The 22,118-nt window shown below is 45.1% G+C and overlaps 1 protein-coding gene across 8 annotated transcripts in view; it reads left to right on the top strand.

The window, feature by feature from the left end:
• Nucleotides 1–22,118, top strand: part of NINL (ninein like) — a 133,758-nt gene that overhangs the window by 9,466 nt on the left and 102,174 nt on the right. The window contains exon 3 of one of the 8 annotated variants that reach the window (XM_073007595.1): nucleotides 6,499–6,693. The exons of the other annotated variants lie outside the window; for them this stretch is intronic. The gene's annotated coding sequence lies outside the window, so the exon portion shown is untranslated. The remainder of the gene's footprint in view (nucleotides 1–6,498; nucleotides 6,694–22,118) is intronic. 8 annotated transcript variants of the gene reach the window in all.

Here is a 22,118-nt window from a genome sequence, read left to right as displayed (position 1 = left end):
GCTGTAAAGGACATTGTTGGCACCATGGACAGAATTTGAATCTGAATGGTGGATTGTATAAATGTCAAATTTCCCTAGTTTGTTGTACCGTGACTGTCTCCTTGAGCTTAGTGAATACATTTTGAACTACTTTGGGACACAGGGACACAAAGTCTGATACCCAGTTTCGAATGGAGAAGGAGAGGAGCGGGGGTAGATACATGATATGGAGGGAGGGAGAAAGTGAGGGAGAGAAAATGACAAAATGGTCATGATAAAGGGGGAAAGTAGAAACAGGTGTTGAAGCCAGCCGGGTGAGGGAGTATTAGATAATTTTTTGTACTATTCTAACAATTTTTTTTTTTTTTTTGACACGGACTCTTGCTTGTCACCCAGGCTGGATGATGCGATCTCAGCTCCCTTTGCCTCCTGGGTTCCAACGATTCTCCTGCCTCAGGCTCCCGAGTAACTGGGATTACAGACGCACACCACCACACCCGGCTAATTTTTTATTTTTTAGTAGAGACGGGGTTTCACCATGTTGGCCAAGCTGGTCTCGAATTCCTGACCTCATGATCCACCCGCCTCGGCCTCCCAAAGTGCTGGGATTACAGGCGTGAGCCACCATGCCGGGCCTATTCTTTCTTTTTTTTTGAGATGGAGTCTCGCTGTGTCGCCCAGGCTGGAGTGCAGTGGCGTGATCTCAGCTCACGGCAAGCTCTGCCTCCTGGGTTCATGCCATTCTGCCTCAGTGTCAGGAGTAGCTGGGACTACAGGCACCCGCCACCACACCCAGCTAATTTTTGTATTTTTAGTAGAGACAGGGTTTCACTGTGTTATCCAGGATGGTCTCGATCTCCTGACCTCGTGATCCGCCCGCCTCGGCCTCCCAAAGTGCTGGGATTACAGGTGTGAGCCATCGAGCCCAGCCTATTCTTTTAAATTTTCTATACGTTTGAAATTTTTTCAGAATAACAAGTTAAAAAGTCAGTCCTATCTTCACTGCCATCTAAAGACCTACCAATAAAAAGTTTACTATATTTCATCTATTCTAAGATAAACCTTTTTTTTCTTTACATGATAATATGTTTGATTTGGGGGTACATTTAAAAACTGATGCCATCTTAGCACTGGGTCACATTTTGACAGCAGTCTTTCGTCGTCATTTGTCTTAGAATTAGTGGCATCTCAAATTTGATGAAATACTGTATTTTTTTCTGGCTCTGTTATGTGAAGAGGTGGGAAAAAAGAAGACTCCTAGGAGCTTTGCATGTGACGTTTTTTCAGACCTTCATGCCCACATCTACACTCCAGGATTCCACTCTCATGCCATGTAGCTACAGTAAACTCAACATATTCCAGACTGGATTTCTGTCTGCACCTCTATCTACCATGCCAATCTGTGCTTCCTCTGTTTCCTCCCTCAAGGAACAGAAACCTGATTTTTAGCCACCGATGGTCCCAGAAGGTCCAATGGGAGGAGCTCCATGGCCTGTCTAGGAGGGGAGATGCGAACACTTCCTGTAAAGTGGGGCATGCATAAGGAGGAGATGGCCTAGATCCTTCCTTTTCTGGGTAAAGGGTGGAAGTGGTGTGGATTCTTTACTTTGAGTGTTCTGATAGCCATGTGTCACTATGTACTTGTTCTTTGTGTCTCACATCTCCTCCTATTGCATTTTAAAGCATTTTAATGGCATTTTTATGCCTAATAAAGCATTCTCATAGAAAAAAAAAAAAAGACGGTGGCGGGCACAAGGCCCTTGCCCAGCCATGCCATGGCACAGACACTAGCTTTGTTTCTTGAAATGACTTTGGGATCCAGATGTCTGTGCTTCATTTTCTCCATGGTCAAGTGAGAGTAGTTTCCCCGAGTTAGTTAAGATAATGGACAAGGGAATTAAAGGTGCCATAAAGCTCTAAAATTCTGTGATTTAAAATAGGGGACTTTTGAAACAGTCATTTATACTAGAATCATTCAAATAACAGATACACTTTAGGCAAACAGCTCTGAGCACAGACGTCAGTGAAAGGCAGGTGTGTGGCTGGTTTCTTTGCTTCCTGACTCCCCACACTCCTTCCCAGGTTACTTTCCCTTACTGGTTCCTGTTTCTGGGTGATTTTTACACTGGATGTTCGCAGGGAATTCATTTCCGACCACCAGGAACAGGTGTGCTGTATGGAACAGGCTATGTGGCCTGACGCTCTGGGCTCTTGTCTGCTCCAGGGTCCCTAGTCACCACCATGTTGGAAACTTTCCAGGTCTCCTCAGACCTTGAACTCCATGTGTGTCAGACTCAGAAATGGTTCCATGCAAAGTCTTTTTAGTTGACTCGGGAAACTTTACATCAACCCAGGATTGTAGCATTTTATTTTAGTTTGTTTGGCATGGACTTCAAGTAGTTGCAATAGTAAAATGTGGTAATTTTCCCATCAGTGGGCTCCTCAGACTACTGTGTTTTATCTACATTTAGGGGGATGGGCAATTCTGAATCCTCTTTTAGGGCCTTTGAATTGTTGGTATTGACACTGACATTCACAGCAGGCTTATTCTTTAGAAATAGAAGCCCCAAATATTCAGACCTTTGTTAGATTCTGTGCACCTCAGGGTATGTGTAGAGGGCGTAGAAGAGCATCAGTGTTGTGTGCTATGCCTCTAGACTCCTATTTGCATGGCTGGAATTTCAGATATGAAAGTTGGAATAATCATGAGAAAAGGGGGTAGACTGTTCTTAGGATTTTTCAACATAGATTTTATAGGCTGTGCTATTTTATTCTTTAATTTTTTTTTTTTTTTTTTTTTTGAGATGGAGTTTTGCTCTTGGCACCCAGGCGGGAGTGCAAATGGCATGATCTCGGCTCACTGCAGCCTCCACCTCCCGGGTTCCCAGGTTCAGGCAATTCTCCTGCCTCAGCCTCCCGGGTAGCTGGCACTACAGGCACGTGCCACCATGCCCAGCTAATTTTTGTATTTTTAGTAGAGACAGGGTTTCACCATGTTGGCCAGGCTGGTCTGGAACTTCAGACCTCAGGTGATCCGCCCGCCTCGGCCTCCCAAAGTGCTGGGATTACAGGCGTGAGCCACCGCGCCTGGCCCTTTCTTTTATTTCTTTATAGTCAACATGAAACTAGAAAGGTTACACCCAGGTTCTGGGGAAGAGAAAGTGTCTCTGTTTTATAACAGATGGATAGAATGGATCGGGACGTGGAATGTTTGGTTGAAGTATTGCTTTTTTGTTCTGGGGAGGAAGCAAATTAATACTGTTTCCTTATAATTCAGTTTACTAATACAGATTCTTACCTGACACTAGGACTTTTCAGGTTGATTTAGAGCTGGAAGGGACATTTTCCGTGTATTTTGGATATCAAATTCCTGTACTTATTTCATGGAAAAACTGCTAGAAAACTATTCAAAACTATCTTATATGCTTGTGTGCTGTTAGTACATACTGTATGGGGCAGTATGTAAAGGTTTGTGTTCCAACTCTGGAGTTATAACTCACTGTGAGTTCACTTACCAGATCTGTGACCTTGGGCAAATTGCATAGCTTCTTCTGTGGCTCAATTTCCTCACCTGTAAAATGGGTAATAATAGTCCCTCCTTCAAAAGGATAAATTCCAAAGTGCTTAGGAATGTGTCTGGTACCTGATGAGCACTCAAGAAATATATTTTTTGTATCATCAAAAGATAATTACAAAAGCAAGCACCCTAGTGAGGGGTCAGTGGTAGACACCTCTCCAGCGGCTCTGACAGCTCAGAGAGTGGTCCCCAGGACTGCATTCCCAGGGAGTGAGTGTTAAAATCTCCTGGGGTCCTTTTTTTTCCCCTCAACCTTTAAGGTCACTTGACTGAAAGAAAAATAAATTGCAACAATTGTCTCATTAAAATAAAAAAAAAAAACTACTCAGAATGGCAAAATGTGCAAATACTTCAAACATGTATAAAGTTAGGCAACTTAAAGGAACAGAATGTATTACTAAGACCCTGTGGTGACCCTGCAGGTTATACCCTCATGTCCTCCGGTGTCCGCATGTGCATTCTGCAGAGTTGAAAGCTGTGTGTGCTAGGCTTCTGCTGAGTTCTCTTGATTAGTGTTTTTATAGACAGGTGTTTGCATGTTGACAGAGTACATGGCCTGTTAGCTTCAGTGCTGTTGAAAATATATACCGTGATGTTCTGTGTTTCCCTTTTGTTAGGATTTTGATTTTTACTGAGCTAAAGCAACTTTTTTTTTTTTTGAGACAGAGTCTTAATCTGTTGACCAGGCTGTAGTGCAGTGGTGTGATCTTGGTTCACTGCAACCTTTGCCTCCCAGGGTTCAAGTGATTCTCCTGCCTCAGCCTCCTGAGTAACTGGGATTACAGGTGTGTGCCACCAAGCCCAGCTAATTTTGTATTTTTAGTAGAGACGGAGTTTCACCATGTTGGCCACGCTGGTCTGAAACTCCTGACCTCAAGTGATCCACCCGCCTCAACCTCCCAAAGTGCTGGGATTACAGGCGTGAGCCACCACACCCAGCCTAAAGCAACTTTTAAAGAGCATTCCATGAAGAGTTTCCAAGTCTTCCTGTTTTCCTTCTCTCTGGACTGAAATGTCTCCACCTTCCTTCCTCCCTGCAGTCCTGTCACTGAGTACTCAGGCTGCTGCTGGGGCAGGTGTGCACTGAGTTCTCTCATCAGAACCTCCCAGCAGGCTCCTTCGAGGAGTGCTAGAGGGTCTGGGCTGGCCAGGCTCACACATGCCCACTCCTTGGCCCTGGCGTGCCAGACACATGGAGTCATCTCACCTTGCCCCTGGTGAAAAAGGGAGGGAAACCCTTTCTTAAGTTGTTTTAATTTATGTTTACTTAATGATGAGCAGTACTGTGCTTATGAAACATGCTTATTATAATGAAAAGCAAGATTATGCCCTTACATGATCAGCCTTCCTTTTTCTGGATATTTTGACATGGTTCTTATAGGAGTAAAGACATCATAGTCATAGCAAGCTGTGGCATCCTCACCCAGCCAGCTGTCGGGGCTTACTCATTAATGAGTGAGAACGGGGAGCTTTCATGGTGACAATACCTACTTATAGAGCGGTCATCAGTGTTTTTCAGAATAATAACATCTACTTGCCCAGGATTTGGCTGGGCGTGGTGGCTCACACCTGTAATCCCAGTACTTTGGGAGGCCGAGGTGGATGGATCACTTGAGGCCAGGAGTTCGAGACCAGCCTGGCCAACATGGTGAAACCCCGTATTTGCAAAAAATACAAAAATTAGCCAGGCATGGTGGCGCATGTCTGCAGTCCCAGCTACTTGGGAGGCTGAGGAGGAGAATCGCATGAGCCTGGGAGGTGGAGGTTGCAGTGAGCTGAGATTGCACCACTGCACTCCAGCCTGTGTGACAGAGTGAGACTTCTTTTCAAACAAACAAACAAACAAAAATCTACTTGCCCAGGATCTCTGACATTTTGGAAAAGGAAAAAAAAAAAAAAAAAAAAGGTGTGTGTATTAGTTCATTCTTGCACTGCTATGAATAAATACCTTAGACTGGGTAATTTATAAAGAAGAGAGGTTTAACTGGCTCAGGGTTCTGCAAGCTATATAGGAAGCATAGCAGCTTCTGCTGCTGGGGAGGCCTCAGGGAGCTTCCAATCATGGCAGAAGGCAAAGGGGGAGCGAGGTGGCTCACACAGTGGGAGCAGGAGCACGAGAGAGCAAGCGAGGAGGTGCCACACCCCTTTAAACAACCAAATCTCACGAGAACTCACTATCCTGACAACAGCACCAGGGGAATGGTGCTTACCCATGAGAAACTGCCCCCACAATCCAGTTGCCTCCCACCAGGACCCACCTTCGGCATTGAGGATTACAGTTGAACATGAGATTTGGTCAAGGACACAGATGCAAACCATATCGGTGTCTATATGAATTCTTCTCTGCAATTCCTAGCTTTTGTTTTGAGACAAAGTTTTGCTCTGTCACCCAGGCTGGAATGCAATGGCCCAATCTCATTTCACTGCAACCTCTGCCTCCTCCATTAGAACGATTCTCCTGCCTCAGCCTCCCAAGTAGCTGGGACTACAGGTGCCCACCATGCACAGCTAATTTTTTTTTTTTTTTTTTTTTTTTAGGGGAGACAGGGTTTCACCATGTTAGCCAGGCTGGCCTCCATCTTCTAAGTGATCCTCCTACCTTGGCCTCCCAAAGTGCTGGGATTACAAGTGTGAGCCACTGTGCCTGGCTGCAGTACCTAGCTTTGATGGAGAATCAGATGTGCCAGGGAGGCTCCTGAAAAAGCTCTGGGTGGTTCCATGACAGTCGTGACATTTCCATAGTGACAAGGGTAGTGGGGCTCAGTTGTGGCCCTGCTGCATTCAGGAGGGACTGCTCTTCCTGTGGCTGCTTCCCCCGCCTCCATGCTTGCTCCGCACCAGGCCATGCCTTCTACCTCAGAGGGAATCTGGGTTACCAGTCCTCGGCCTCTCAGGTGTCGCTCAGAACATATCTGCGCCCACATCTCTCCTGCCTCCTGCAGGGCCTCCCAGGAGGGGGTGACCTGCTCACTTCCGTTCATCGCTGTCTTGCCCTCCGGGCTCTGAGACGTGGGCTGCTGGCTGCTGTGGAAGAGCTGCAGGCGCGCAGTGGCTTCTGCACCAGCATCCCACCCCGCTGCTGCTCCAACCCAGCACTGTGGAGCTCCCTTGGGAAGCATTATCACAGACCCTCCCAGGTAAATGTAAATTATCTTGTTTAATAAAAACAGGTATAAACTCCTTAGCATGTATACACCTGCAGCAGGATAAGTTATTCAAACTTGTTTGATTTTCAAGTGTATGGAGATTTTCCTGTTGTATCTTTCTATTACTAATTTAATTTATATAATTTATTTCTAATTTAATTTTTTCTTTTTTTTGAGACAGAGTCTCACTCTGTCACCCAGGCTGGTGTGTAGTGGTGCCATCCTGGCTCACTGCAACCTCTGCCTCCCGGGTTCAAGTGATTCTCCTGTCTCAGCCCCCCTAGTAGCTGGGATTACAGGCATGCACCACCATGCCCGGCTAATATTTTTTTGGTAGAAATGGGGTTTCACCATGTTGGCCAGGCTGGTCTCGAACTCCTGACCTCAAGTGATCTGCCCACCTGGGCCTTCCGAAGTGCTGGGATTACAGGCGTGAGCCACTACACCCAGCAGAAAAAAAAAAAAATTGTTCTGTAGAGACAGGGAGGGGTCTCAACATGTTGCCCAGGCTGGTCTCAAACTCCTGGCCTCCAGTGATCCCCCTGCCTCAGCCTCCCAAAGCACTGGGATTATAGGGATGAGCCACCACACTCAATTCCAAATTCAATTTCTTTCTTCAATTTCAGGGCTGCTATTCAGATCATCTGTTTCATCGTGGAAAAGTTCTGATTGTGATTTTTAAGAAATTGGTGGCCGGGTATGGTGGTTAACTCCTGTAATCCCAGAACTTTGGGAGTCTGAGGCAGCAGGATCACTTGAGCACAGGAGTTTGAGACCAGTCTGGGAAACATAGCGAGATGCTGTCTCTACAAAAAATTTAAAAAATAAGCCAGGCGTGGTGGCCTGTGACTGTAGTCACATACTCAGGAGGCTGAGGTAGGAGGATCACTTGAGCTGAGGAGGTTGAGGCTGCTGTGAGCCGTGATGATGCCACTACTCTTCCAGACCAGGTGACAGAGTGAGACCCTGTCTTTAAAAAAAAAGTAAGAAAGAAATTGGTCCTTTTAATCTAAACTGTTGAATTTATGTGTGTGGAGTTTATAGTATTCCTTTATTATACCATTATGTCTACAGACTCTGTAAAGAACAATTCTCTGTTTTATTGATAATAATGGCAGTTTGTCTTTTTTTTTTTTTTTTTTTTTTTTTTGAGACAGAGTCTCACTCTGTTGCTCAGGCTGGAGTGCAGTGGCTAGATCTCAGCTCACTGCAAGCTCTGCCTCCCGGGTTTACGCCATTCTGCTGCCTCAGCTTCCTGAGTAGCTGGGACTACAGGCGCCCGCCACCACATCCGGCTAGTTTTTTGTATTTTTTAGTAGAGACGGGGTTTTACCGTGTTAGCCAGGATGGTCTCGATCTCCTGACCTCGTGATCCGCCCGTCTCGGCCTCCCAAAGTGCTGGGATTACAGGCGTGAGCCACTGTGCCCGGCCATCTTTTTTTTTTTTTTTTTGAGATCTGACAAATGAAAATTTGTGTCTTCTTTCTCTTTTTTTCCCTTCGTTAGTTTTGCTGGAGGTTTATCAATTTTATTGAACTTCAGAAATCAGCTTTGGGTTTTATTGATTTTTTTTCTATTACTTTTCTGCATTCAGTTTTATTGATTTCCCCTCTGTTATTTTCATTCTTCTGTTTGCTTCAGTTTATTTTGCTCTTTTTTCCTAGTTACTTGAGCTGAGATTATTGATTTGAGCCCTTCTTTTCTAATATAAGCATTTAATAATAAATTTTCCTCTGAGAACTGCTTTATTTGTATCACACAGATTTTTGTATGTTGCATTTTCATTTCGTTCAGTTTAATATATTTAAATTTTTTTCTTGCAATGTCGTCTTTGACCCATGGATTATTGAGAAATGTGTTAGTTTTCAAGTGTATGGAGATTTTCAGTTGCATCTTTCTGTTACTGAATTCTGATTTAATTTTATTATGGTTTGATAGCATATTTTATATTGTTTCTATTCTTTTAAATGTATTGATACATGTTTTTGGCCCAAAATATAGAATATCTTTTTCTTGGCTTCATGGTGTCTGAGAAGTCTGATGTAATACTTAACTTTGCTCCTAAGATTTTTTTTTTTCTTCTGGCTTCTTTCAGGATTTCTCTTTGTTTGGGTTCCTGCAGTTTGAATATGATAGGCCTCCGCCTCGATTTTTTGTTATTATCCTGTGTGGTACTCTCTGAGCTTCCTGAGTCTATGGTGTGGGGAAATCCTCAGCCATTATTGCTTCAAACATTTCTTCTGCTTCTCCCTCTTTTTCTACTTCTAATGTTCCCATTATGCACGTGTTACACCTTTGATAATTGTCTCATAGCTGTTGAAGATTCTGTTTTTCCCCTACTCCACCATCCCTATTCTTTGTTCTCTTTGCTTTTCAGTTTGTGAAGTTTCTATTGAAATATTTTCAAGCTCGTTGATTCTTTCCTCTACCATAAGCAGTCTACTGATGAGCTCATCAAAGGTATTCTTTTTTAAAAAAAATTTTTTTCGAGACAGGGTCTCACTCTGCTGCCAAGGTTGGCGTGTAGTTCACTGCAGCCTCAAACTCCTGGTACTGTAGGTATGCACCACCATGCCTGGCTAATTTTTAGATTTTTTTTGTCTCACTGTGTTGCCCAGGCTGGTCTCAAACTCCTGACCTCAAGTGACCCTCTTGCCTCCCAAAGTGATAGGATTATAGGTGTGAGCCACCGCACCCAGCCAGCATTCTTCATTTCTGTTACAATTGTGTTTGCTTTGTTTTCGTTTTTTTGGTGGTGGTGGTTTGTTTTTTTTAGAGATGGGTCTTGCCGTGTCACCTAGGTTGAAGTGCAGTGGTATAATAATAGCTCACTGCAGCCTCAAACTCCTGGGCTCCAGCAAGCCTCCTGCCTTGGGCCACCCAAAGCACTGGGATTACAGGCATGAGCTACCATGCCAGGCCTGTTACAATGTTTTTGATCTCTAGCATTTTCTTCTGATTCTTTCTCAGAGTTTGCATTTTTTTATGAACCTTACTCATCTTTTTGTATGTTGTTCACTTTTTCCCATTACAGCCCCTAGAATGTTAATCATAGTTATCTGATAGTCTCAGTCTGATAATTGCAAAATCTTTGTCAGATCTGAGGTGGGTTCTGATGCTTGCTTTGTGTATTCAGACTTTTTTTTTCTTGACTTTAATATATCTTATAATTGTTTGTTGAAAGCTGGACATGGTATATTGATTGGGCTATAGGAACTTAAGTAAATGGATCTTTAGTGTGAGGTTTTGTGTTTCTCTGGTGGGCAGTTAGGCCGTGTTTAATGTTTGCTGTAGCTGTAGCTGGCAAAGGCTTCACATTCCTCCTGTGTCCATTTTTGTTTCCCAACTGTCTTTGGGTTTTCTAGAAACTCTTTCTTTTTTTTTTTTTTTGAGATGGAGTCTGGCTCTGTTGCCCAAGCTGGAGTGCAGTGGCCGGATCTCAGCTCACTGCAAGCCCCGCCTCCCGGGTTCACGCCATTCTCCTGCCTCAGCCTCCCAAGTAGCTGGGAGTACAGGCGCCCGCCACCTTGCCCGGCTAATTTTTTTTGTATTTTAGTACAGACGGGGTTTCACCGTGTTAGCCAGGATGGTCTCGATCTCCTGACCTCGTGATCCACCCGTCTCGGCCTCCCAAAGTGCTGGGATTACAGGCTTGAGCCACCGCACCCGGCCACCTAGAAACTCCTTCTTAAGTGGTGTATGAGGGTTCTCCAGACAGACCAACAGGGTATCTGTGTATCTATGGATAATAGGTGTGTGAGAAGGGATGTGTTAGGAGAACTGGCTCATGTGACTATGGAGGCTGAGACGTCCAGTGTCCAGCTGGCTGCCAACTGGAGGTCCGAGGATGCTAATAGCATGGCTGAGGCCAGGTCTGAAGGCCACAGAGCCAGGGAAACCAATGGTGTAACTCTCAGTTTGAAGCCAAAGCTCGGAGAGCCTCGGGGGGCGCCAGTGTAAGTCCTAGACTCCAAATGCTGGGAGTCTGGAGTTGTTGTCCCAGAGAGAGGAAGAGTGCACGGCAGTTCAGTAGATAGCTTTGCCTTTTCTCTGTTTTTGTTCTCTCTAGGCCCCCAGCAGATTAGATGGTGCCTGCCCATATTAAGAGTAAATCTTCCCCACCTAGTCCACTCAGACTCCCTTGCTAATCTGCCCTGGAAACACCTTCACAGACACACCCAAAAATAATGCTCTAGCGCATTTCTGGGTATTTCTTAATTCAGTCAAGTTGACACCTAAAATTAACCATTACAAGTGGAGTCTTTATCTTGCCCCTCCATTGTAATTCATGTGATTATACTACAGCCCTGTTGATGTGGTGGTAAGGTATTGGGGAAGGAAAATGTCCTGTAATCCTGTGATTCAGTCTCAGTTTTTTAGTAAATCTGAGTCCCTGGACTGTGAACTTCAGAAGTTTCTTTGTCTCCCTGCCTGTCTTCCTCCCTCCCTCCCTGCCTCTCCCTCTCCCTCCTCCTCCTCTTCCCTCCTTTCTTTCTGTCTTCTTCCCCTGACCACCTACCCCATTAAGTTATCCAGAAAGCTACTGGAGGTTTCATTTTTCAAGTTTTCCTTTCCCTTGGCCAGATAAGGTTCTGATAAAGTAGTTTTCCTTGATGGAAGGCCTTTGTTATGGAAAACAGAATGTTCTGGGCATTTTTCAAAATGGTTACTTTTCTTTGAGTGCATTTCAAAATGGTATTTTTTTTTTCTCTCCCCCTGTCCGAAGAGTGGGGGATTTATTTTTTCCTCCAGTCTTCATCATGAGAATCTGGTGAGGCTTTTGGAGATATAACAAAACTTATGAAAGTATGTCACTTCCTGCCCCTACCCTGAAAGATTGGGCCTCAGGAATTTTGAACTCATGCTTGTCTATAATCAGCTTCCAGCAATCATCAGTTGCCATGTGTTTTTACCAATTATGGCTTACCCGGCTTTTGCTTCAGTAAAACTGTGATCTCTGTATTTGCCCGCTATCTCTTCAGTTTTTAGGTAGGAGTTTACCTTGTGACCTCATTCTCTGATAGATATGAGAAGTTTTATTTCATTCAACTTTTTTTTTTTTTTAATTGTGAGGAGGACTTAAATGGCACCTTTCAAGCTCTTTACATGTTAGAACAGAAATGGGGCAGTGGCTTACACCTGTAATCCTAGAACTTTGGGAGGCTGAGGCGGATGGGTCACTTGAGGTCAGGAGTTCAAGACCAGCCTGGCCGACATGGTGAAACCCATGTCTACTAAAAATACAAAAATTGGCTGGGTGCAGTGGCTCACGCCTGTAATCCCTGCACTTTGGGAGGCTGAGGCGGACAGATCACCTGAGGTCAGGAGTTCAAGACCAGCCTGACCAACATGGTGAAACCCTATCTCTACTAAAAATACAAAAATTAGTTGGGCCTGGTGGCAAGTGCCTGTAATCTCAGCTACACAGGAGGCTGAGGCAGGAGAATGGGTTGAACCCAGGAGGCAGAGGTTGCAATGAGCTGAGATCGTGCCATTGCACTCCAACCTGGGCAAAAAGAGCAAAACTCTGTCTCAAAAAAAAAAAAATTTAATTAGCTGGGCGTGGTAGCATGCACCTGTAAATCTCAGCTACTTGGGAGGCTGAGGCAGGAGAATTGCTTGAACCTGGGAGGCAGAGGTTGCAGTGAGCTGATATTGCACCACTGCACTCCAGCCTGGGTGACAGAGCAAGACTCTGTCTCCAAAAAAAAAAAAAAAAAGAAGAAGAAGAAGAAGAAAAAGCCACCTCAGCCTCCCAAGTAGCTGAAACCACAGGTATATGCCACCATACCCAGCTACCATGACAGGCTAATATTTTGATTTGTTTGTAGAGATGAGGTCTTGCTTTGTTGCCCAGATTGTTCTCCTGGGCTCAAGCAATCCAAAGAGCTGGAATTACAGGTGTGAGCCACCACACCCAGCCAGTTCTATCCATTTTTGCTTTATGTATTTTGTTGGTCTAATTATTTGTTTCTTCTTCTCCTTCTTCTCTTTTTTCATTTCTTGACACTAAGGACAAGTATACATTTAGGATTTCTGTGTCTTCTTGGCAAATGGACTTATAAAAATCATTATTTAATGTCGTGCTTTATTTCTGGTAATTTTCTTTACTCTGTAGTCTCTTTCTTTTCCTATTAACATGGCTGTCTCACATTAAAAAATATTATTTGCGTGGTATATTTTCTCCATCCTTCTACTTGTATTTGAAGAAGATTTCTTATAGGTAGCATATATTTGGGTCTGTTTGAAAGAACATTCAATCTGATAGTCCTTCTCTTTAATTGGTGTGTTTAGACCATTTATACTTAACGTAACTATTAATATGTTTGAATGTAGATGTATCATTTTGTTATTTTCTTTTAGTTCATTAGGTTTTATTTCTCTCTCTTTCTGGGATTTCTTGAACGTTCCTCAGTATTCCCTTTAATCAGTTTATTGCGGTTTAGACTATATATCTTTGTATAGGTATTTTAGTGGTGACTGCAGGGATTATAGTATTCATATTTAACTTTGTTTACTTAGAAATAATATTGTGCCACTTGAAGTGGAATGTAGAAACCATACTACCATACAAATTCCTTTACCCACCACATTATGTTGTAGATCTATGTGTGTTGAAAATTGCTTCAGACAGTGTTACAAATTTTGCCTTCAGCTAGCATAAGAAGAGGAAAATAGTCTATTTATATAGCTCTTTGTTATTTTGAGATGGAGTCTTGCTCTGTCACCGAGGCTGGAGTGCAGTGGCGCCATCTCGGCTCACTCCAAGCTCCGCCTCCTAGGTTCAGGCCATTCTCCTGCCTCAGCCTCCCGAGTAGCTGGGATTACAGATGCCTGCTACCACGCCTCGCTAATTTTTTGTATTTTTAGTAGAGATGGGATTTCACTGTGTTAGCCAGGATAGTCTCGATCTCCTGACCTCATGATCTGCCTGCCTCAGCCTCCCAAAGTGCTAGGATTACAGGTGTGAGCCACTGCGCCTGGCCTGCTCTTTGTCATTTCTGGTGCTGTTCCTTTATTCCTGAAACTCCAGTTTTCCCTCTGGTATTACTTCCCTTCTATCTGAAGATCTTTGTTTAGCGTTTCTTTTAGAGCAGGTCTGTTGGTGGCAAATTTTCTTGGTTTTTCTTCATCTAAGAATGTCTTTCTTTCACCTTAATTCGTGAAAGATATTTTTACTGTCTTTGTTGTTGTTGTCATTTACTTCTCAGAGCCCTCAGATCCTGCCTCCTTCCTTGTCTTTCATCGTAGGGCTCTTAGGTTCCTTTGAGGGGTCATGGTTAGAGAGAGGAGACAGTGAATACCTTGCAAGGGGACATTAAACTCCATGAGAGAGATCCCCCCAAACCAGCAAAGGTACAGGGGGCTATAAATTCCTGGAGAAAAAGAGATCTTCCGCCCACTCCTTGAAGATCCTGGTGAGGTGACAGAAACCCGAGTGAGGCGGTTACCGGCTGATGCAGCACTCAGGGCTGCTGGGCTCCTGGCCTGTGCTCATCGCAGCACAGATATATTAGGGCCACCTGACTTCTAGGATAATGCGTGCTTACTGACCTCAGCCAGTTTGATCATTTACAAATTTTAGGTTCCTTTTGCTAGAGGAGATTAGCCACATAGGAAGTTGGAAATGAATGAAAGGTAGTACTCCCCCTCATTATAACCTTGCTCTCTGGTTATGATGAAAGGGAGTCTCAGACCAACTTCTGTCAGTTACATACATAGGCATTAAACAATATTTAATAGGCCAGGCGCGGTGGCTTATATCTGTAATCCCAGCACTTTGGGAGGCTAAGGTGAAGAATTGCCTAAGACCAAGAGTTGGAGACCAGCCTGGGCAACAAGGCGAGACCTGTCTATAAAAATTTTAAAAAGTAGCTGAGTATTGTGACATATGGCTGTAGTCCCAGCTACTTAGGAGTCTGAGGTGGAAGATCGCTTGAGCCCAGGAGGCTGAGGCTGTGGTGAGTCATGTTCACACCACTACACTCCAGCCTGGCTGACAGAGCAAGACCCTGTTTCAATCAGTCAATCAATCAGTCAATCAATGTAAACCGTTGGCATCAAAGCACCACACAAGGCCAGGCATGCTGGCTCACACCTGTAATCCCAACAATTTGGGAGCCTAAAGGGGGAAGATTGCGTGAGGCTAGGAGTTTGAGACCAACATGGGCAACACAGTGAGATCCCATCTTTACAAGAAATGAAAAAAAATTAGTTGGGCGTGGTGGTATGTGCCTGTTGTCGCAGCTGCTTGGGAGGCTGCATCAGGAGGATCACTTGAGCTCAGGAGTTCGAGGCTGCAATTAGCTGTGATCGGGCCACTGCACTCCAGCCTGGGTGACAGACTAAGATTCTGTCTCAAAACCAAAACAAAACACCTGGCAAGATAGAAAATGGATTAGTGGTGACCAAGCAGACGGAAGATGAAACAGGCCTTCCTGGCTGGGTGTGGTGGCTCACACCTGTAATCCCAGCACTTTGGGAGGCCGAGGCGGGAAGATTACGAGGTCAAGAAATCCAGACCATCCTGGCCAACATGGTGAAACCCCGTCTCTAATAAAAATACAAAAATTAGCTGGGTGTGGCGGCACACACCTGCAGTCCCAGCTATTTGGGAGGCTGGGGCAGGAGAATCACTTGAACCCAGGAGGTGGAGGTTGCAGTGAGCTGAGATCGCACCACTGCATTCCAGCCTGGCGACAGAGCGAGACTCCATCTCAAAGAAAAAAGAAAAAGGCCTTCCTCTGCTCCTCCAGCTGAGCACACTGCCTCATCCCAAGCCAATGACGGCTTCATTTACAGGAAGGAGGCTTTCTGGGTGAGCAGATACCTTACCTTATGTGGCCCTATTTTAGGCTCTGTGCAGGTCATCACGTGATAATCACATAGGTTGAGCAAAGTTGTGCAAGTAAGTCTCTTGAGACTGAAGCTCACAGGTAATTGCTGAAAAGTAAAAGTGTTACAAAACGTGAAACTCTGGAGAATATCAGAAGATCTTGGAAGCAAAGCAACCTGGCTGGGAAAAGCAGAAGGTGCAAGCCTGTGTCTCACTTCTGCAGCTTGATACTGCGAAATGAACAGTTGAATCTGCAAGTGTCTGTTGCTGTGGGTGTGAAATGGGACAGGCCGTCTCCGCTTTTTACTGCTCTGTGTTTGCAGTTCTCAGAATATACCTATTCTCAGATACTCTGTGCCTCTGCCTGCCTGCTTGCTCTTGGCCTAAACACAATCTGAAGGGAACCAGGACCTCTTGTCCCTTGGTGCTGGGGAGTAAGAATATTAAAATGTAAGAGCAAAGAACAACCTGACTGCATGTTGAGGACAATGGAATATATTTGAATGAGTCTTCATACTCAGAAAATTTGGTCAAGAAGGAAAAAGGCATCATTGCAAATTACCTTGGTCAGTTTCATTGGGAAGACAAGACCATTTGAAAAATCATTATAAGTTCCAAGGAGATTAAATAAATTATTATTAAATGAAGGGTTGGGCCGGGTGCGATGGCTCATGCCAGCACTTTGGGAGGCTGAGGTGAGCGAATCACCTAAGGTCAGGAGTTTGAGACTAGCCTGGCCAACATGGCGAAACCCTGTCTCTACTAAAAATACAAAAAATTAGCCGATGTGGTGGTGGGTGTGTGTCATCCCAGCTACTTGGGAGGCTGAGGCAGGAGAATCACTTGAATCCAGGAGACAGAGGTGGCAGTGAGCTGAGATCATGCCACTGCACTCTGGCTTGGGCTGCAGAGCAAGACTCCGTCTCAAAACAAACAAATAAATAAATAAATAAAGGCTTAATTACTGCCTATTCTACTCAGCAAGTTTATCTTTGTTTTTTGTTTGTTTTTGGGATAGAGTCTTGCTCTTTCACACAGGTTATAGTGTAATGGTATGATCTCGGCTCACTGCAGCCTCCACCTCTTGTCTTCAAGTGATTCTTATGCTTCAGCCTCCCAAGTAGCTGTGATTACAGACACATGCCACCATACCTGGCTTTTTTTTTTTTTTTTTTTTTTTTTGTATTTTTAGTAGAGACAGGGTTTCACCATGTTGGCCAGGCTGGTCTCGAACCCTTGGCCTCAAGTGATCTGCCCGCCTCGGCCTCCCAAAGTGCTAGGATTACAGGTGTGAGCCACCACACTTGATCAATACTGTACCTCTTGAAGTCTATTAATATGGTGTCTCCAATATTCTTGTTTACAGTATGCATGGCAGAGGTTATAGCCACTTTTCAAAAATAATGGCTTTAATTGAGATATAATTCAAATACCATGTAATTCATCTGTTTAAAGTATGCAGTTCAGTATACAATAAAATACATGCACAGAGTTGTGCAACGCAGTTTCATCACACCCAAAAGAAACCTTGTACCCGTTAGCAATCACTCCCCACTTCCTTCCAGCTGCGAGTGGGAGCTGTGGAGGTGGGAAACTCCCCTGGTGCCCATAGCTCCCTTCCAGAGTCCTCCTGTTTTTGGTTGCTCTCAGGTATCTGCCCTTAATAGTTGTGTTCTGTATTATATCCAAAGCTTATCATTTTTATTTGGGGAAAGGTCAGTTTGGTAGGATTATTGGCCCTTATATATGTATCCATGCATGAGACAGAGTCTCGCCATCACCCAGGCTGAAGTGCGATCTCAGCTCCCTGCAGCCTCAATCTCCTAGGCCCTAGTGATCTTCCCACCTCAACCTCCTGAGTAGTTGGGATCATAGGCACATACCACCACACCTGTCTAATTTTGTTTATTTAATTACTAATTAATTTATTTAGAGACAGAATCTCATCCTGTCGCCTAGACTGGAGTACAGTGGCATGATCATGGCTCACTGCAACCTTGACCTCCCAGACTCAAGTGATCCTCCCACCTCAGTCTCCCAAGTAGCTGGGAATACAGTTGCACACGACCATGCCTGGCTAATTTTGGTATTTTTCTTTAGAGACAGGGTTTCATTATGTTGCCCAGCCTGGTCTCAAACTCGTAGGCTCAAGTGATCCTCCCCACTTTTTGACTTCACAAAGTGCTGGGATTACAGGCATGATCCACTGTACCTGGCCTTGATTTTAAATAGATAAAAGTTTTTTGTGTTACATGAAACTTTTTTTTTTTTTTTTTGAGACAAGGTCTTGGAGACAGGGTCTTGCTCTGTCACCCAGGCTGGAGTGCAGTGGCATAATCATGGCTCGCTGTAGCCTTGACCTGCTAGGCCCAAGCAGTCCTCCCACCTCACCCTCCTGAATATCTGGTACTACAAGCATCTGCCACCTCGCTTGGCTAATTTTTTGCTTTTTGGTAGAAATGAAGTCTTACTATGTTTGCCCAAGGTAGTCTTGAACTTCTGGGCTCAAGCAATCCCCTTGCCTTGGCATCTCAAAGTGTTGGGATTATAGGCATGAGGCACCATGTCCAGCCAGTTTTTGTTTTGTTTTGTTTTTAATTGAAAATAGGCTGGACGTGGTGTCTCATGCCTATAATCCCAGCACTTTGGGAGGCCGAGGTGGGTGGATTACTTGAGGTCAGGAGTTCGAGACCAGCCTGGCCAACATGGTGAAACCCCGTCTCTACTAAAAATACAAAAATTACCCAAGTGTGGTGGTGCATGCCTGTAATCCTACCTACTTGGGAGGCTGAGGCAGGAGAATCACTTGAAACCAGGAGGTGGAAGTTGCAGTGAGCCGAGATTGTACCATTGCACGCCAGCCTGGGCAACAGGGAAAATAGAGACGGAGGCCTCACTGTGTTGCCCAGGCTGGTCTCAAACTCCTGGACTCAAGCGATCCTCCTACCTTGGCCTCCCAAAGTGCTGGGATTGCAGGCAGAAACCACCACGTCTGGCCTGATGTGTCTTTCTTGTTCTGAATGGTAGTTACATGAGTGTGTTCTCTTTGTAAGTATTCTTTGAGCCATATGCTCATGATTTGTGTACATTTACTTTTGAATATTTATTTTTCAGTACAAATTTGACTTAGAGTAAATGTGTTACAATTCTCATTTATCTACCTGGAACATTATCCATGATGTATTGTGTAAATAGATACCGCCTCTATGGAGAGCAGTTTGGCTATATCCATCAAAATAGTGAGTAGGAAGAGGTAGGAGCCTCAACAGGTGTATGTGGCATGGGCTGCTTTGCTGTGGGGCCTGTCCGTACATTCCGGAAGAGGTGCGTGAGAGTCACATCTGACGGTGTCACAGGGTTGGGTAGACACAAGTTGATGTCCAGGCCTCACCAAGGTAGACGCCTGATAGACTGCCTACATTTTGGGTCAGGACCATGAGGAAGATTATTCCCTAGGAACAGGAGTGAACTGGAAGCAAACTGGCCTTCTCAGAAACCAAACGCTGTTTGTGTTCATCTCATCCTGTGATCTCGACTCAGGTTGTTACAGGGGTGCTGATGGCCATTGCTCTGTAGAGAAAAAAAATATCATCCCAGGGCACATATTTTTTCTAGTTTTAAACATATTGGCACACAATGAAGATATTCAGGCCTGTGGAGCTATGATGATATGAATGAAAGACCTGAGTGGCACATAGTGCCAAAGCGGGCTCCCCAGGGTCCCCGATGCTGCAGTTGCCAGACACAGGTTGGTTGTTTGTTTGTTTTTAAGATGGTTTTGCTTTAACCCCAAGCTGGAGTGCAAAGGTGCAATCACAGCTTACTTCAGCCTTGACCTCCTGGGCCCAAGTGATCCTCCTGCCTCAGCCTCCTGAATAGCTAGGACTACAGACCCCCATCGCCACACCTAGCTAATTTTTTTTTTTTTTTTTTTTTTTTGGTAAAGAATGGGAGTCTCACTGTGTTTCTCAGGCTGGTCTTGAACTCCTGGTCTCAAGCAGTCCACCCACTCTGGCCTCCCAAAGTGCTGGGATTACAGGCGTGAGTCACCGCGCCTGGCTGGAGCCATAGGTGTTGTATAAATTGTCATCCTGAAACTCCAGTGTGCAGATTGCCATTCTGTTGTCTGAGATGCACTGTGTTCTCCTCCATGAGCCCATACCCTTCCAGGTGGCAGAAAGTTCATTTTTATCCATCCAGAGGTCACCCAGGGCTACGTCTACCTGGCAGGTGTTCCATGTTCTTTCCACTCTGGCACTCGCTGGGCTGGCCTTCTGTCTGTCTTTGGGCCTTGGTTCCCATGGGTCCCCTGTACACAGACCTTTCTCCTGACCCCGTGCTCTGCAGAGTGCAGCACTCCTGCTGTGTGGCTCCTTGTTTAGCTTCTGCTCCTTGTTGCCTGGACACACCTCGCTGCCCTTCCTTGGCTGGGCTCCTGCCCCTTCCTAAATGTTGCCTGAAAGAGTGAATTCACTCCCACTTCCCCCACATCTACCTGCAAGTTAGGTTAGAAGGCCTTGTCCTTCTGCCCTGATCCATGCCCTGCCTGCCAGGCCCAGCCATAGCTGCCTGGAAGGCTTGCATGTTTATTATTTGTAACTGTTGGCTGCTGTCTGGGAACTGAGCATCTGAACCTCAGACAGCAAGAAGAGCCTCCCAGTTTGTGTTGTTCTGCTCTGTCTCCCTCCTGGAGGCAGCAAGTGCAGAATATCCTCCTGCTGCCCGAGTGGGGCAGAGTGATCAGGGAGCAGGAAATGGGGTCACCTCCATGGGCCACTGTTTCAGAACCTCTTCCCATCGTGCCTGTTGAACTGAGATGCTCTTTCCTTCCTCTTTAGCTTCCCTGGGGAGAAGGACACGTGAAGGACACTGTTTTTCGACTCAAGTTCATGTAATTGTGTGCATGTTTAAAGGAATGAGATTTTATTTGGGCTTTACTTGTGACGTTCATGCTAACCTAACTGTATTTATTTCAGCCTAATATGCATCTGTGTTACACATTGGAGGAAAATACCTTTTCCATGGGAATGATACTTATTTTTCTTAAAATTGTTTCTAATGTTAAAGAAAATCATAAAGTCCCTTTCCCAATGTGGCCCACAAGCCATTGGTTAGAGAAGTGGAAACACTGGGGCCAGTATTGTGTGTGTCCTCGGCACTGGCAGGGACCAGTGAGTGGCTCTGTTTAAAATGCCATTTCCCCAACCTTTGGATTTTTGTTTTTGTTTTCGTTTTCGTTTTTTTTCTGAGGCAGGGTCTCATGCTGTCACCCAGGCTGGAGTCTCAGCTCACTGCAACCCCACTTTCTGGGCTCAAGCAATTCTCCCACCTCAGCCTCCCAGGTAGCTGGGACCACAGGTATGTGCCACCACACCTGGCTAATTTTTTTTTTTTGTATTTTTGGTAGAGATGGGGTTTTACCATGTTGCTCAGGCTGGTCTCAAACTCCTGAGCTCAAGCAGTCTGCCCACCTCCACATCCCAAAGTGCTGCAGTTACAGGCATGAGCCACTGAGCTCCCCAACCTTTGCCTTAGATCACACATTTCTTTTGTAACAGTGTGTCTGAGGCCAATTACGATTCCAATAAGCTGCACATGGTGGCAGGTACCTGTAGTCCCACCTACTTGGGCAGCTGAGGTGGGAGGATCATGAGCACAGGAGTGTGAGGCTGCGTTGAGCTTTGATCATACCTGTGAATAGCAGTCTGGGCCACATAGCAAGACCCCATCTCCAAACAAAAAAACAAACAAAAAAAACCACACCCAAAACCCAACAAGGGTGAGAAATAACGTCCAGGCATAGTGGGGTCTGGAGTGGAGGGCCACAGTGAGCAAGGCCCCTGCACCAGTGCCATTGTGTAGGGAAGCAAAAGGTGAGCTGAGACCCCCGCTCCATGAGTGTTTCACCAGACCAGTGCTTTCCGTGGGTGTCTCACTCAGCCTTTCTTTGACTCTAGCCAGACCCTGATTCTCCAGAGAGGCCTGAGTAACCCGGTGTGTTTGGCCTTCGCAGATAGGCTCAGCTCTTCCCAAACTTGTGCTCCAAGCTGTAAGAGCCACCTGGAGCTACTCTGAATTACTTTCTGTGTCTCCTTTCTTCTCCCGTCCCTGCTCAGCACCTCTATTTTTCTCTCTTGGATGTAGCCCGGGATGTGGTTCTTTCCAGGACCTCTCAGTCTTGCAAGGAGGTGTGTCTAGACCTGACTGAGTTGACTTCAAATTTGAGGGCCTGACCAAATGCTGGTGGCTTGTGGCCCCTCCGTGATTTAGACAGAAGGGTGGGCAAGCATGCCTCTGTCTGTATAGTGCCAGCATGGCTTGGAACAAAAGCTCTGGAATCCACTTCACTGTTTGATTAATAGGATAAACATGCAATTGGCCTTACAAATCCAGAGGATTAGGTTACTTTTTTTTTTTTTTTTTTTTTTTTTTTTAGTAGATTTATTTTTTTCTTTCATAGCTCTTTCAGACAAGTGGTTTAACCTATTTATATGGTTAGTTTGTCAGGGTTCTTTTTGAGGTGGAGAGGGTCTGGCTATGTTGCTCAGGCTAGTCTTGAACTCCTGGGCTCAAATGGTCC

This window comes from Chlorocebus sabaeus, chromosome 2 (assembly GCF_047675955.1).
Source record: "Chlorocebus sabaeus isolate Y175 chromosome 2, mChlSab1.0.hap1, whole genome shotgun sequence".
In the NCBI taxonomy this organism is placed as follows: domain Eukaryota; kingdom Metazoa; phylum Chordata; class Mammalia; order Primates; family Cercopithecidae; genus Chlorocebus; species Chlorocebus sabaeus.
This window is presented reverse-complemented; position numbering and strand designations above follow the sequence as displayed.